This window comes from Lissotriton helveticus, chromosome 3_2 (assembly GCF_964261635.1).
Source record: "Lissotriton helveticus chromosome 3_2, aLisHel1.1, whole genome shotgun sequence".
Lineage (NCBI taxonomy): Eukaryota > Metazoa > Chordata > Amphibia > Caudata > Salamandridae > Lissotriton > Lissotriton helveticus.
The window spans coordinates 413,577,916-413,594,364 of NC_136062.1; positions in this window are offsets into that span (position 1 = coordinate 413,577,916).

Below are 16,449 nucleotides of genomic sequence, written 5' to 3' on the forward strand. Positions count from 1 at the left end.
CAAACAAGTAGAACGCAAAAAGGGGGCAGGGTAGAAACCCCCTGACCCCCTAGGCCTGCTCAGGGATCCCACAAGGACCCACAAGGCCCCCCATTATTTTTTTTTACAAAAACTGCAGAGTACGAGTACTGTACAAGCACAGTAAGCTTACTGTAAGCTTACTGTAATCTGTACCTCCCCGAGCACGAGCTGAATGTTAATTGGCTGTCAACTGTCTGTAAACACTCCAAACAATCATGTGTCATGTGTTGTCATGTGGTGTCATGTGTCATCACGTGTCATGTGATGTCATGTGTCATGTATCGTCATGTGTCATGTGTTGTCATGTGATGTCATGTGTCATGTGGTGTCATGTGTCATGTGATGTCATGTGTCATGTGGTGTCATGTGTCATCATGTGTCATATGGTGTCATGTGTCATCACGTGTCATGTGTCATGTGGTGTCATGTGTTTTGTGGTGTCATGTGTCATGTATCGTCATGTGTCATGTGATGTCATGTGTCATGTGTTGTCATGTGATATCATGTGTCATGTGGTGTCATGTGGTATCATGTGTCATGTATCGTCATGTGTCATGTGCCGTCATGTGTCATGTGTTGCCATGTGATGTCATGTGTCATGTGATGTCATGTGTCATGTGTCGTCATGTGTCATCATGTGTCATGTGTTGTCTTGTGGTGTCATGTGTCATCACGTGTCTTGTGTCACGTGGTGTCATGAGGTGTCATGTGGTATCATGTGTCATGTGTCATGTATCGTCATGTGATGTGTCATGTGTCATGTGGTGTCACGTGTCATGTATCGTCATGTGTCATGTGATGTCATGTGTCATGTGTTGTCATGTGTCATGTGGTATCATGTGTCATGTATCGTCATGTGTCATGTGTCATGTGTTGTCATGTGATGTCATGTGTCATGTGGTGTCATGTGTCATGTGATGTCATGTGTCATGTGTTGTCATGTGTCATGTGGTGTCATGTGATGTCATGTGTCATGTGGTGTCATGTGTCATCATGTGTCATGTATTGTCACGTGGTGTCATGAGCTGAATGTGTCATGTGGTGTCATGTGTCATGAGGTGTCATGTGGTGTCATGTGTCATGTATCGTCATGTGTCATGTGATGTCATGTGTCATGTGGTGACATGTGGTGTCATGTGTCATGTATCATCATGTGTCATGTGTCATGTGATGTCATGTGTCATGTGTTGTCATGTATCATGTGATGTCATGTGTCATGTGTTGTCATGTGATGTCATGTGTCATGTGGTGTCATGTGTCATGTGATGTCATGTGTCATGCGGTGTCATGTGTCATGTCTTGCCAAGTGTCATGTGGTGTTATGTGTCATGTATCGTCATGTGTCATGTGATGTCATGTGTCATGTGTTGTCATGTGATGTCATGTGTCATGTGGTGTAATGTGTCATGTGATGTCATGTGTCATGTGGCGTCATGTGTCATGTGTTGCCAAGTGTCATGTGGTGTCATGTGTCATGTATCGTCATGTGTCATGTGATGTCATGTGTCATGTGTTGTCATGTGATGTCATGTGTCATGTGGTGTCATGTGTCATGTGATGTCATGTGGTGTCATGTTTCATCATGTGTCATATGGTGTCATGTGTCATCACGTGTCATGTTTAATGTATCGTCATGTGTCATGTGATGTCATGTGTCATGTGTTGTCATGTGATGTCATGTGTCATGTGGTGTCATGTGGTGTCATGTGTCATGTATCGTCATGTGTCATGTGATGTCATGTGTCATGTGTTGTCATGTGATGTCATGTGTCATGTGGTGTCATGTGTCATGTGATGTCATGTGTCATGTGTCGTCATGTGTCATGTGTTGTCTTGTGGTGTCATGTGTCATCACGTGTCTTGTGTCACGTGGTGTCATGTGTCATGAGGTGTCATGTGGTGTCATGTGTCATGTGTCATGTATCGTCATATGTCATGTGATGTCATGTGTCATGTGTCATGTGTTGTCATGTGTCATGTGGTGTCATGTGTCATGTATCGTCATGTGTCATGTGATGTCATGTGTCATGTGTTGTCATGTGATGTCATGTGTCATGTGGTGTCATGTGTCATGTGTCATGTGTTGTCATGTGATGTCATGTGTCATGTGGTATCATGTGTCATGTGATGTCATGTGTCATGTGTTGCCATGTGTCATGTGGTGTCATGTGACGTCATGTGTCATGTGGTGTCATGTTTCATCATGTGTCATGTGTTGTCACGTGGTGTCATCACATGTCTTGTTTCATGTGGTGTCATGTGTCATGAGGTGTCATGTGGTGTCATGTGTCATGTATCATCATGTGTCATGTGATGTCATGTGTCATGTGGTGTCATGTGTCATGTATCATCATGTGTCATGTGGTGTCATGTGGTGTCATGTGTCATCACGTGTCATGTGTCATATGGTGTCATGTGTCATCACGTGTCATGTGTCATGTGGTGTCATGTGTTTTGTGGTGTCATGTGTCATATATCGTCATTTGTCATGTGATGTCATGTGTCATGTGTTGTCATGTGATGTCATGTGTCATGTGGTGTCATGTGGTGTCATGTGTCATGTATCATCATGTGTCATGTGATGTCTTGTGGTGTCATGTGTCATCACGTGTCTTGTGTCACGTGGTGTCATGAGGTGTCATGTGGTGTCATGTGTCATGTGTCATATATCGTCATGTGATGTGTCATGTGTCATGTGGTGTCACGTGTCATGTATCGTCATGTGTCATGTGATGTCATGTGTCATGTGTTGTCATGTGATGTCATGTGTCATGTGGTGTCATGTGTCATGTGGTATCATGTGTCATGTATCGTCATGTGTCATGTGTCATGTGTTAAAAGGAGTGGGACTGTGTCCAGTCCCCAGCAAATGCACAGCGCTATGCCATCTTTGGCCAGCTTTTTCCAACGTTTATCATTTTAATCCATTATTATCCGTTTTATCATTTTTTATCCACTTTTGTAGAGACGGGACCACACGCTCCGTGTACATGTTATTTGCAAATTTCTACTGTTCAAATGGTGTCACTCTGGACTTTTCCAAGAACATGATAGATACATGAATTCTTTCAAGGCAGTGTTTATTCAAATAAAATCACCCAATGCATTTCGGGCTGTCGCGCCCTTCTTCGGGGGTCACTGTAAATGATCACAAAACAATATAATTACCCAACTGTTAACACAAAGTTTTCACGTTTATCAATATAACTATAACATTCTACTACAAAAACATGTCATGTCTATTACTCAAAATGAATCACGGTATTATGATTATCCAGTGAACCACTATGTACCTTTGTTTCTAACCCTTCCTATCAAGATTACTCCTTCCCGACCTCAATATTCTGCTATGCCACCCAGTATCCTCCATCAATCCCTCATCATGCAGATTTCACATTGCTATGTATCTAAAGCAGCGTTCTATTCAAAAGCTAGAAAGTGACTGTTTGTTTCTGCCCCTGGTAACTATAACGGAAACCCCATGTAATAGCACATTTCACTCACTTATTTTTTCACTCGTTTTTTGACTAGCGGTATAGAAACCTTCTGCGCTATTTTACCGGCACTAAACATCCGCTAAAAAAACACCTCCCTCCATATTATAAATTCGTTGGTCTGAACCCTTAAATGTCACATACCTGCCATTCACAATCGGAAGCAAACAAACAGAATCTGCCACTGCTTACTGCGCCAGCCTGTTACATCCCACAATCCCTCCCTGTATTTCACCTCCGTGCCTGTGACCCTGATTGGTCCAAAGTTGTTTGAAAAAAGGTACCATTTTAGTCCGTGCTAGTATTGGTTCCACCTGATATATATTACTAAAAGACTTCATTTCCCATGGTGCACTACCCTGAAGTCAAGCCCACTGGGACTCCCTATAATCACACACCGAGATTGTACCCAGTCCCTTAATAAACGTGAAGATAAACGTGCTTGTGTATTATATATAAAGAACAGTCTTTCATTGCTCATTGTTTCACTGCTTCTTTCCTGAACCACGGTGATATATCTTGCGTGTGGACTCGACGATTGTTCCATATTCGTTCCTTCATCTTGGGTGCAGTCCTGGTTTTGGGCAAAAGTTAAGATGCGTTTTTGTGGAGTCAGGACGCACACCTGTGCTTCAATTTCAAACCAGTAATTTAGTCCAACATTTTTCTTTGCATGCGTGCTATTAACTGAAGTGCCCCGCCCAAGGGCACCGGGTACTAACATCAAAAGGAGTGGGACTGTGTCCAGTCCCCAGCAAATGCACAGCGCTATGCCATCTTTGGCCAGCTTTTTCCAACTTTTATCATTTTAATCCATTATTATCCGTTTTATCATTTTTTATCCACTTTTGTAGAGACGGGACCACACGCTCCGTGTACATGTTATTTGCAAATTTCTACTGTTCAAATGGTGTCACTCTGGACTTTTCCAAGAACATGATAGATACATGAATTCTTTCAAGGCAGTGTTTATTCAAATAAAATCACCCAATGCATTTCGGGCTGTCGCGCCCTTCTTCGGGGGTCACTGTAAATGATCACAAAACAATGTAATTACCCAACTGTTAACACAAAGTTTTCACGTTTATCAATATAACTATAACATTCTACTACAAAAACATGTCATGTCTATTACTCAAAATGAATCACGGTATTATGATTATCCAGTGAACCACTATGTACCTTTGTTTCTAACCCTTCCTATCAAGATTACTCCTTCCCGACCTCAATATGTGTCATGTGTTGTCATGTGATGTCATATGTCATGTGGTGTCATGTGTCATGTGATGTCATGTGTCATGAATCGTCATGTGTCATGTGTTGTCTTGTGGTATCATGTGTCATGTGTCATGTATCGTCATGTGATGTGTCATGTGTCATGTGGTGTCACGTGTCATGTATCGTCATGTGTCATGTGATGTCATGTGTCATGTGTTGTCATGTGATGTCATGTGTCATGTGGTGTCATGTGTCATGTGGTATCATGTGTCATGTATCGTCATGTGTCATGTGTCATGTGTTGTCATGTGGTGTCATGTGTCATGTGATGTCATGTGTCATGTGTTGTCATGTGTCATGTGGTGCCATGTGATGTCATGTGTCATGTGCTGTCATGTGTCATGTATTGTCACGTGGTGTCATGAGCTGAATGTGTCATGTGGTGTCATGTGTCATGAGGTGTCATGTGGTGTCATGTGTCATGTATCGTCATGTGTCATGTGATGTCATGTGTCATGTGGTGACATGTGGTGTCATGTGTCATGTATCATCATGTGTCATGTGTCATGTGATGTCATGTGTCATGTGTTGTCATGTATCATGTGATGTCATGTGTCATGTGTTGTCATGTGATGTCATGTGTCATGTGGTGTCATGTGTCATGTGATGTCATTTGTCATGCGGTGTCATGTGTCATGTGTTGCCAAGTGTCATGTGGTGTCATTCGTCATGTATCGTCATGTGTCATGTGATGTCATGTGTCATGTGTTGTCATGTGATGTCATGTGTCATGTGGTGTCATGTGTCATGTGATGTCATGTGTCATGTGGTGTCATGTGTCATCATGTGTCATATGGTGTCATGTGTCATCACGTGTCATGTTTAATGTATCATCATGTGTCATGTGATGTCATGTGTTGTCATGTGATGTCATGTGTCATGTGGTGTCATGTGTCATCACATGTCATGTGGTGTCATGTGTCATGTGGTGTCATGTGTCCTGTATTGTCATGTGTCATGTGATGTCATGGGTCATGTGGTGTCATGTGTCATGTGGTGTCATGTGTCATGTGGTGTCATGTGTCCTGTATTGTCATGTGTCATGTGATGTCATGGGTCATGTGGTGTCATGTGTCATGTGGTGTCATGTGTCATGTATCGTCATGTATTGTCATGTGTCATGTGATGTCATGTGTCATATGTTATCCTGAGATGTCATGTGTCATGTGGTGTCATTTGGTATCATGTGTCATGTATCGTCATGTGTCATGTGATGTCATGTGTCATGTGTTGTCATGTGGTGTCATGGGTCATGTGGTGTCATGTGTCATGTATCGTCATGTGTCATGTGATGTCATGTGTCATGTGTTGTCATGTGGTGTCATGAGTCATCACGTGTCTTGTGTCACATGGTGTCATGTGTCACGAGGTGTCATGTGGTGTCATGTGTCATGTGTCATGTGTCATGTGATGTCATGTGTCATGTGATGTCATGTGTCATGTGGTGACATGTGTTGTCATGTGTCATGTATCATCATGTGTCATGTGGTGTCATGTATTGACATGATGTCATGAGTCATGTGGTGTCATGGGTCATGTGGAGTCATATGTCATGTTTCAAAAAATGTATATATCTAGAGGAGCTTACTGTAAGATTACTGTAAGCTTACTGTACTCTGTACCTTTCCGAGCACGAGCTGAATGCTAATTGGCTGTCAACTGTCTGTCAATACTCCAAACCAGAAAGTGTTGGCTGCCATCTTGTGCCTCGGTAGACTGAGGCACAAGAAAGCAGAAAAACAAACATGTAAAATGCAAAAAGGGGGCAGGGTAGAAACACCCTGCCCCCTAGGCCTGCTCTGGGTGTTTCACAAGGACCCCAAAGGCCCCCCCCCAAATTTTGTGGTGTCATGTGTGTCATGTGTCATCACGTGTCATGTGTCATGTGATGTCATGTGTCATGTGGTGTCATGTGTCATGTGATGTCATGTGTCATGTGGTGTCATGTGGTGTCATGTGTCATCATGTGTTGCCATGTGACGTCATGTGTCATGTGATGTCATGTGGTGTCGTGTCATTACGTGTCATGTGTCATGTGGTGTCATGTGTCATGTGGTGTCATGTGTCATGTGATGTCATGTGTCATGTGTTTTCATGTGTCATGTGGTGTCATATGTCATGTGATGTCATGTGTCATGAGGTGTCATGTGGTGTCATGTGTCATGTGTCATGTGTCATGTGGTGACATGTGGTGTCATGTCATGTATCATCATGTGTCATGTGATATCATGTGTCATGTGTTGTCATGTGATGTCATGTGTCATATGGTGTCATGTGTCATGTGGTGTCATGTGTCATATGTCATCATGTGTCATGTGTTGTCATGTGGTGTCATGTGGTGACATGTCATGTGTCATGTGTCAAGTGGTGTCATGTGTCATGTGCTGTCATGTGCTGTCATGTGTCATGTGTCATGTGGTGTCATATGTCATGTGTCGTCATGTGTCATGTGGTGTCATGTGGTGTCATTTGTCATCATGTGTTGTCATGTGTCATCATGTGGTCCATGTGATATCATGTGTCATCATGTGTCATGTGTTGTCATATGGTGTCATGTGTCATCACGTGTCATGTGTCATGTGGTGTCACGTATCATGTGGTGTCATGTATCATATAGTGTCATGTGTCATGTGATGTCATGTGTCATGTGTTGTCATGTGATGTCATGTGTCATGTGGTGTCATGTGTCATGTGATGTCATGTGTCATGCGGTGTCATGTGTCATGTGTCATGTGGTGCCAAGTGTCATGTGGTGTCATGTGTCATGTATCGTCATGTGTCATGTGTTGTCATGTGATGTCATGTGTCATGTGGTGTCATGTGTCATGTGATGTCATGTGTCATGTGGTGTCATGTGTCATCATGTGTCATATGGTGTCATGTGTCATCACGTGTCATGTGTCATGTGGTGTCATGTGTTTTGTGGTGTCATGTGTCATGTATCGTCATGTGTCATGTGATGTCATGTGTCATGTGTTGTCATGTGATATCATGTGTCATGTGGTGTCATGTGGTGTCATGTGTCATGTATCGTCATGTGTCATTTGCCGTCATGTGTCATGTGTTGCCATGTGATGTCATGTGTCATGTGATGTCATGTGTCATGTGATGTCATGTGTCATGTGTCGTCATGTGTCATCATGTGTCATGTGTTGTCTTGTGGTGTCATGTGTCATCACGTGTCTTGTGTCACGTGGTGTCATGAGGTGTCATGTGGTATCATGTGTCATGTGTCATGTATCGTCATGTGATGTGTCATGTGTCATGTGGTGTCACGTGTCATGTATCGTCATGTGTCATGTGATGTCATGTGTCATGTGTTGTCATGTGTCATGTGGTATCATGTGTCATGTATCGTCATGTGTCATGTGTCATGTGTTGTCATGTGATGTCATGTGTCATGTGGTGTCATGTGTCATGTGATGTCATGTGTCATGTGTTGTCATGTGTCATGTGGTGTCATGTGGTGTCATGTGTCATGTATCGTCATGTGTCATGTGATGTCATGTGTCATGTGGTGACATGTGGTGTCATGTGTCATGTATCATCATGTGTCATGTGATATCATGTGTCATGTGTTGTTATGTATCATGTGATGTCATGTGTCATGTGTTGTCATGTGATGTCATGTGTCATGTGGTGTCATGTGTCATGTGATGTCATGTGTCATGCAGTGTCATGTGTTGCCAAGTGTCATGTGGTGTCATGTGTCATGTATCGTCATGTGTCATGTGATGTCATGTGTCATGTGTTGTCATGTGATGTCATGTGTCATGTGGTGTCATGTGATGTCATGTGTCATGTGGTGTCATGTGTCATGTGTCATATGGTGTCATGTGTTATCACGTGTCATGTTTAATGTATTGTCATGTGTCATGTGATGTCATGTGTCATGTGTTGTCATGTGATGTCATGTGTCATGTGGTGTCATGTGATGTCATGTGTCATGTATCGTCATGTGTCATGTGATGTCATGTGTCATGTGTTGTCATGTGATGTCATGTGTCATGTGGTGTCATGTGTCATGTGATGTCATGTGTCATGTGTCGTCATGTGTCATGTGTTGTCTTGTGGTGTCATGTGTCATCACGTGTCTTGTGTCACATGGTGTCATGTGTCATGAGGTGTCATGTGGTGTCATGTGTCATGTATCGTCATGTGTCATGTGATGTCATGTGTCATGTGTCATGTGTTGTCATGTGTCATGTGGTGTCATGTGTCATGTATCGTCATGTGTCATGTGATGTCATGTGTCATGTGTTGTCATGTGATGTCATGTGTCATGTGGTGTCATGTGTCATGTGGTATCATGTGTCATGTATCGTCATGTGTCATGTGTTGTCATGTGATGTCATGTGTCATGTGGTGTCATGTGTCATGTGATGTCATGTGTTATGTGTTGTCATGTGGTGTCATGTGATGTCATGTGTCATGTGGTGTCATGTGTCATCATGTGTCATGTGTTGTCACGTGGTGTCATCACATGTCTTGTGTCATGTGGTGTCATGTGTCATGAGGTGTCATGTGGTGTCATGTGTCATGTATCGTCATGTGTCATGTGATGTCATGTGTCATGTGGTGTCATGTGTCATGTATCATCATGTGTCATGTGGTGTCATGTGGTGTCATGTGTCATCACGTGTCTTGTGTCACGTGGTGTCATGTGTCATGAGGTATCATGTGGTGTCATGTGTCATGTGTCATGTATCATCATGTGTCATGTGATGTCATGTGTCATGTGATGTCATGTGTCATGTGGTGACATGTGGTGTCATGTGTCATGTATCATCATGTGTCGTGATGTCATGTGTCATGTGTTGTCATGTGATGTCATGTGTCATGTGGTGTCATGTGTCATGTGGTGTCATGTGTCATGTATCATGTGGAGTCATATGTCATGTGTCAAAAAATGTATATATCTAGAGGAGCTTACTGTAATATTACTAAAAGCTTACTGTACTCTGTACCTTTCCGAGCATGAGCTGAATGCTAATTGGCTGTCAACTGTCTGTCAATACTCCAACCAGAAAGTGTTGGCAGCCATCTTGTGCCTCGGTAGACTGAGGTACAAGAAAGCAGAAAAACAAACGTGTAAAATGCAAAAAGGGGGCAGGGTAGAAACACCCTGCCCCCTAGGCCTGCTCTGGGTGTTTCACAAGGACCCCAAAGGCCCCCCCCAAATTTTTGGGGGGACAAAAACCACGGGGGACGAGTACCATACGAGTCCTGTAAGCTTACTGTAAGCTTACTGTACTATGTACCTGCGCGAGCTGAATGCTAATTGGCTATCAACTGTCTGTCAACACTCCAAACCAGGAAGTGTTGGCCGCCATCTTGTGCCTCGGTAGACTGAGGCACAAGAAAGCAGAAAAACAAACAAGTAGAACGCAAAAAGGGGGCAGGGTAGAAACCCCCTGACCCCCTAGGCCTGCTCAGGGATCCCACAAGGACCCACAAGGCCCCCCATTATTTTTTTTTACAAAAACTGCAGAGTACGAGTACTGTACAAGCACAGTAAGCTTACTGTAAGCTTACTGTAATCTGTACCTTCCCGAGCACGAGCTGAATGTTAATTGGCTGTCAACTGTCTGTAAACACTCCAAACAATCATTTGTCATGTGTTGTCATGTGGTGTCATGTGTCATCACGTGTCATGTGATGTCATGTGTCATGTGGTGTCATGTGTCATGTGATGTCATGTGTCATGTGCTGTCATGTGCTGTCATGTGTCATGTGTCATGTGGTGTCATATGTCATGTGTCATCATGTGTCATCTTGTGTCCTGTGGTGTCATGTGGTGTCATGTGTCATCATGTGTTGTCATGTGTCATCATGTGTCATGTGTTGTCATGTGGTGTTATGTGTCATCACGTGTCATGTGTCATGTGGTGTCATGTGTCATGTGGTGTCATGTGTCATGTAGTGTCATATGTCATGTGACATGACATGTGATGTCATGTGTCATGGGGTGTCATGTGTCATGTGATGTCATGTGTCATGTGGTGTCATGTGTCATCATGTGTCATGTGGTGTCATGTGGTGTCATGTGTCATCACGTGTCATGTGTTGTCATGTGTCATGTGGTGTCATGTGTCATGTATCGTCATGTGTCATGTGATGTCATGTGTCATGTGTTGTCATGTGATGTCATGTGTCATGTGGTGTCATGTGTCATGTGGTGTCATGTGTCATGTATCATGTGGTATGTGTCATGTGTTGTCATGTGATGTCATGTGTCATGTGGTGTCATGTGTCATGTGATGTCATGTGTCATGTGGTGTCATGTGTCATCATGTGTCATGTGTTGCCACGTGGTGTCATGTGTCATCACATGTCTTGTGTCATGTGGTGTCATGTGTCATGAGGTGTCATGTGGTGTCATGTGTCATGTATCATCCTGTGTCATATGATGTCATGTGGTGTTATGTGTCATGTGATGTCATGTGTCATGTGGTGTCATGTGTGTCATGTGTCATCACGTGTCATGTGTCATGTGATGTCATGTGTCATGTGGTGTCATGTGTCATGTGATGTCATGTGTCATGTGGTGTCATGTGGTGTCATGTGTCATCATGTGTTGCCATGTGACGTCATGTGTCATGTGATGTCATGTGGTGTCATGTGGTGTCGTGTCATTACGTGTCATGTGTCATGTGGTGTCATGTGTCATGTGGTGTCATGTGTCATGTGATGTCATGTGTCATGTGTTGTCATGTGTCATGTGGTGTCATGTGTCATGTGATGTCATGTGTCATGTGGTGTCATGTATCATCATGTGTCATGTGGTGTCATGTGTCATCACGTGTCATGTGGTGTCATGTGTCATGTGGTGTCATGTGGTGTCATGTGTCCTGTATTGTCATGTGTCATGTGATGTCATGGGTCATGTGGTGTCATGTGTCATGTGGTGTCATGTGTCATGTATCGTCATGTATTGTCATGTGTCATGTGATGTCATGTGTCATATGTTATCCTGAGATGTCATGTGTCATGTGGTGTCATTTGGTATCATGTGTCATGTATCGTCATGTGTCATGTGATGTCATGTGTCATGTGTTGTCATGTGGTATCATGGGTCATGTGGTGTCATGTGTCATGTATCGTCATGTGTCATGTGATGTCATGTGTCATGTGGTGTCATGAGTCATCACGTGTCTTGTGTCACATGGTGTCATGTGTCACGAGGTGTCATGTGGTGTCATGTGTCATGTGTCATGTGTCATGTGATGTCATGTGTCATGTGATGTCATGTGTCATGTGGTGACATGTGTTGTCATGTGTCATGTATCATCATGTGTCATGTGGTGTCATGTATTGACATGATGTCATGTGTCATGTGGTGTCATGTGTCATGTGGAGTCATATGTCATGTTTCAAAAAATGTATATATCTAGAGGAGCTTACTGTAAGATTACTGTAAGCTTACTGTACTCTGTACCTTTCCGAGCACGAGCTGAATGCTAATTGGCTGTCAACTGTCTGTCAATACTCCAAACCAGAAAGTGTTGGCTGCCATCTTGTGCCTCGGTAGACTGAGGCACAAGAAAGCAGAAAAACAAACATGTAAAATGCAAAAAGGGGGCAGGGTAGAAACACCCTGCCCCCTAGGCCTGCTCTGGGTGTTTCACAAGGACCCCAAAGGCCCCCCCCCAAATTTTGTGGTGTCATGTGTGTCATGTGTCATCACGTGTCATGTGTCATGTGATGTCATGTGTCATGTGGTGTCATGTGTCATGTGATGTCATGTGTCATGTGGTGTCATGTGGTGTCATGTGTCATCATGTGTTGCCATGTGACGTCATGTGTCATGTGATGTCATGTGGTGTCATGTCATTACGTGTCATGTGTCATGTGGTGTCATGTGTCATGTGGTGTCATGTGTTATGTGATGTCATGTGTCATGTGTTGTCATGTGTCATGTGGTGTCATATGTCATGTGATGTCATGTGTCATGAGGTGTCATGTGGTGTCATGTGTCATGTGTCATGTGATGTCATGTGTCATGTGGTGACATGTGGTGTCATGTCATATATCGTCATGTGTCATGTGATATCATGTGTCATGTGTTGTCATGTGATGTCATGTGTCATATGGTGTCATGTGTCATGTGGTGTCATGTGTCATATGTCATCATGTGTCATGTGTTGTCATGTGGTGTCATGTGGTGACATGTCATGTGTCATGTGTCAAGTGGTGTCATGTGTCATGTGCTGTCATGTGTCATGTGTCATGTGGTGTCATATGTCATGTGTCGTCATGTGTCATGTGGTGTCATGTGGTGTCATTTGTCATCATGTGTTGTCATGTGTCATCATGTGGTCCATGTGACGTCATGTGTCATCATGTGTCATGTGTTGTCATATGGTGTCATGTGTCATCACGTGTCATGTGTCATGTGGTGTCACGTATCATGTGGTGTCATGTATCATATAGTGTCATGTGTCATGTGATGTCATGTGTCATGTGTTGTCATGTGATGTCATGTGTCATGTGGTGTCATGTGTCATGTAATGTCATGTGTCATGCGGTGTCATGTGTCATGTGTCATGTGGTGCCAAGTGTCATGTGGTGTCATGTGTCATGTATCGTCATGTGTCATGTGTTGTCATGTGATGTCATGTGTCATGTGGTGTCATGTGTCATGTGATGTCATGTGTCATGTGGTGTCATGTGTCATCATGTGTCATATGGTGTCATGTGTCATCACGTGTCATGTGTCATGTGGTGTCATGTGTTTTGTGGTGTCATGTGTCATGTATCGTCATGTGTCATGTGATGTCATGTGTCATGTGTTGTCATGTGATATCATGTGTCATGTGGTGTCATGTGGTGTCATGTGTCATGTATCGTCATGTGTCATGTGCCGTCATGTGTCATGTGATGTCATGTGTCATGTGATGTCATGTGTCATGTGTCGTCATGTGTCATCATGTGTCATGTGTTGTCTTGTGGTGTCATGTGTCATCACGTGTCTTGTGTCACGTGGTGTCATGAGGTGTCATGTGGTATCATATGTCATGTGTCATGTATCGTCATGTGATGTGTCATGTGTCATGTGGTGTCACGTGTCATGTATCGTCATGTGTCATGTGATGTCATGTGTCATGTGTTGTCATGTGTCATGTGGTATCATGTGTCATGTATCGTCATGTGTCATGTGTCATGTGTTGTCATGTGATGTCATGTGTCATGTGGTGTCATGTGTCATGTGATGTCATGTGTCATGTGTTGTCATGTGTCATGTGGTGTCATGTGATGTCATGTGTCATGTGGTGTCATGTGTCATCATGTGTCATGTATTGTCACGTGGTGTCATGAGCTGAATGTGTCATGTGGTGTCATGTGTCATGAGGTGTCATGTGGTGTCATGTGTCATGTATCGTCATGTGTCATGTGATGTCATGTGTCATGTGGTGACATGTGGTGTCATGTGTCATGTATCATCATGTGTCATGTGTCATGTGATGTCATGTGTCATGTGTTGTCATGTATCATGTGATGTCATGTGTCATGTGTTGTCATGTGATGTCATGTGTCATGTGGTGTCATATGTCATGTGATGTCATGTGTCATGCAGTGTCATGTGTCATGTGTTGCCAAGTGTCATGTGGTGTCATGTGTCATGTATCGTCATGTGTCATGTGATGTCATGTGTCATGTGTTGTCATGTGATGTCATGTGTCATGTGGTGTCATGTGTCATGTGATGTCATGTGTCATGTGGTGTCATGTGTCATGTGTTGCCAAGTGTCATGTGGTGTCATGTGTCATGTATCGTCATGTGTCATGTGATGTCATGTGTCATGTGTTGTCATGTGATGTCATGTGTCATGTGGTGTCATGTGTCATGTGATGTCATGTGTCATGTGGTGTCATGTGTCATCATGTGTCATATGGTGTCATGTGTCATCACGTGTCATGTTTAATGTATCGTCATGTGTCATGTGATGTCATGTGTCATGTGTTGTCATGTGATGTCATGTGTCATGTGGTGTCATGTGGTGTCATGTGTCATGTATCGTCATGTGTCATGTGATGTCATGTGTCATGTGTTGTCATGTGATGTCATGTGTCATGTGGTGTCATGTGTCATGTGATGTCATGTGTCATGTGTCGTCATGTGTCATGTGTTGTCTTGTGGTGTCATGTGTCATCACGTGTCTTGTGTCACGTGGTGTCATGTGTCATGTATCGTCATGTGTCATGTGATGTCATGTGTCAAGTGTTGTCATGTGATGTCATGTGTCATGTGGTGTCATGTGTCATGTGATGTCATGTGTCATGTGGTGTCATGTGTCATCATGTGTCATATGGTGTCATGTGTCATCACGTGTCATGTTTAATGTATCGTCATGTGTCATGTGATATCATGTGTCATGTGTTGTCATGTGATGTCATGTGTCATGTGGTGTCATGTGGTGTCATGTGTCATGTATCGTCATGTGATGTCATGTGTCATGTGTTGTCATGTGATGTCATGTGTCATGTGGTGTCATGTGTCATGTGATGTCATGTGTCATGTGTCGTCATGTGTCATGTGTTGTCTTGTGGTGTCATGTGTCATCACATGTCTTGTGTCATGTGGTGTCATGTGTCATGAGGTGTCATGTGGTGTCATGTGTCATGTGTCATGTATCGTCATATGTCATGTGATGTCATGTGTCATGTGTCATGTGTTGTCATGTGTCATGTGGTGTCATGTGTCATGTATCGTCATGTGTCATGTGATGTCATGTGTCATGTGTTGTCATGTGATGTCATGTGTCATGTGGTGTCATGTGGTATCATGTGTCATGTATCGTCATGTGTCATGTGTCATGTGTTGTCATGTGTCATGTGATGTCATGTGTCATGTGGTGTCATGTGGTGTCATGTGTCATGTATCGTCATGTGTCGTGATGTCATGTGTCATGTGTTGTCATGTGATGTCATGTGTCATGTGGTGTCATGTGTCATGTGGTGTCATGTGTCATGTGTTGCCATGTGTCATGTGGTGTCATGTGATGTCATGTGTCATGTGGTGTCATGTTTCATCATGTGTCATGTGTTGTCACGTGGTGTCATCACATGTCTTGTTTCATGTGGTGTCATGTGTCATGAGGTGTCATGTGGTGTCATGTGTCATGTATCATCATGTGTCATGTGATGTCATGTGTCATGTGGTGTCATGTGTCATGTATCATCATGTGTCATGTGGTGTCATGTGTCATCACGTGTCTTGTGTCACGTGGTGTCATGTGTCATGAGGTATCATGTGGTGTCATGTGTCATGTGTCATGTATCGTCATGTGTCATGTGATGTCATGTGTCATGTGATGTCATATGTCATGTGGTGACATGTGGTGTCATGTGTCATGTATCGTCATGTGTCGTGATGTCATGTGTCATGTGTTGTCATGTGATGTCATGTGTCATGTGGTGTCATGTGTCATGTGGTGTCATGTGTCATGTATCATGTGGAGTCATATGTCATGTGTCAAAAAATGTATATATCTAGAGGAGCTTACTGTAATATTACTAAAAGCTTACTGTACTCTGTACCTTTCCGAGCACGAGCTGAATGCTAATTGGCTGTCAACTGTCTGTCAATACTCCAACCAGAAAGTGTTGGCAGCCATCTTGTGCCTCGGTAGACTGAGGCACAAGAAAGCACAAAA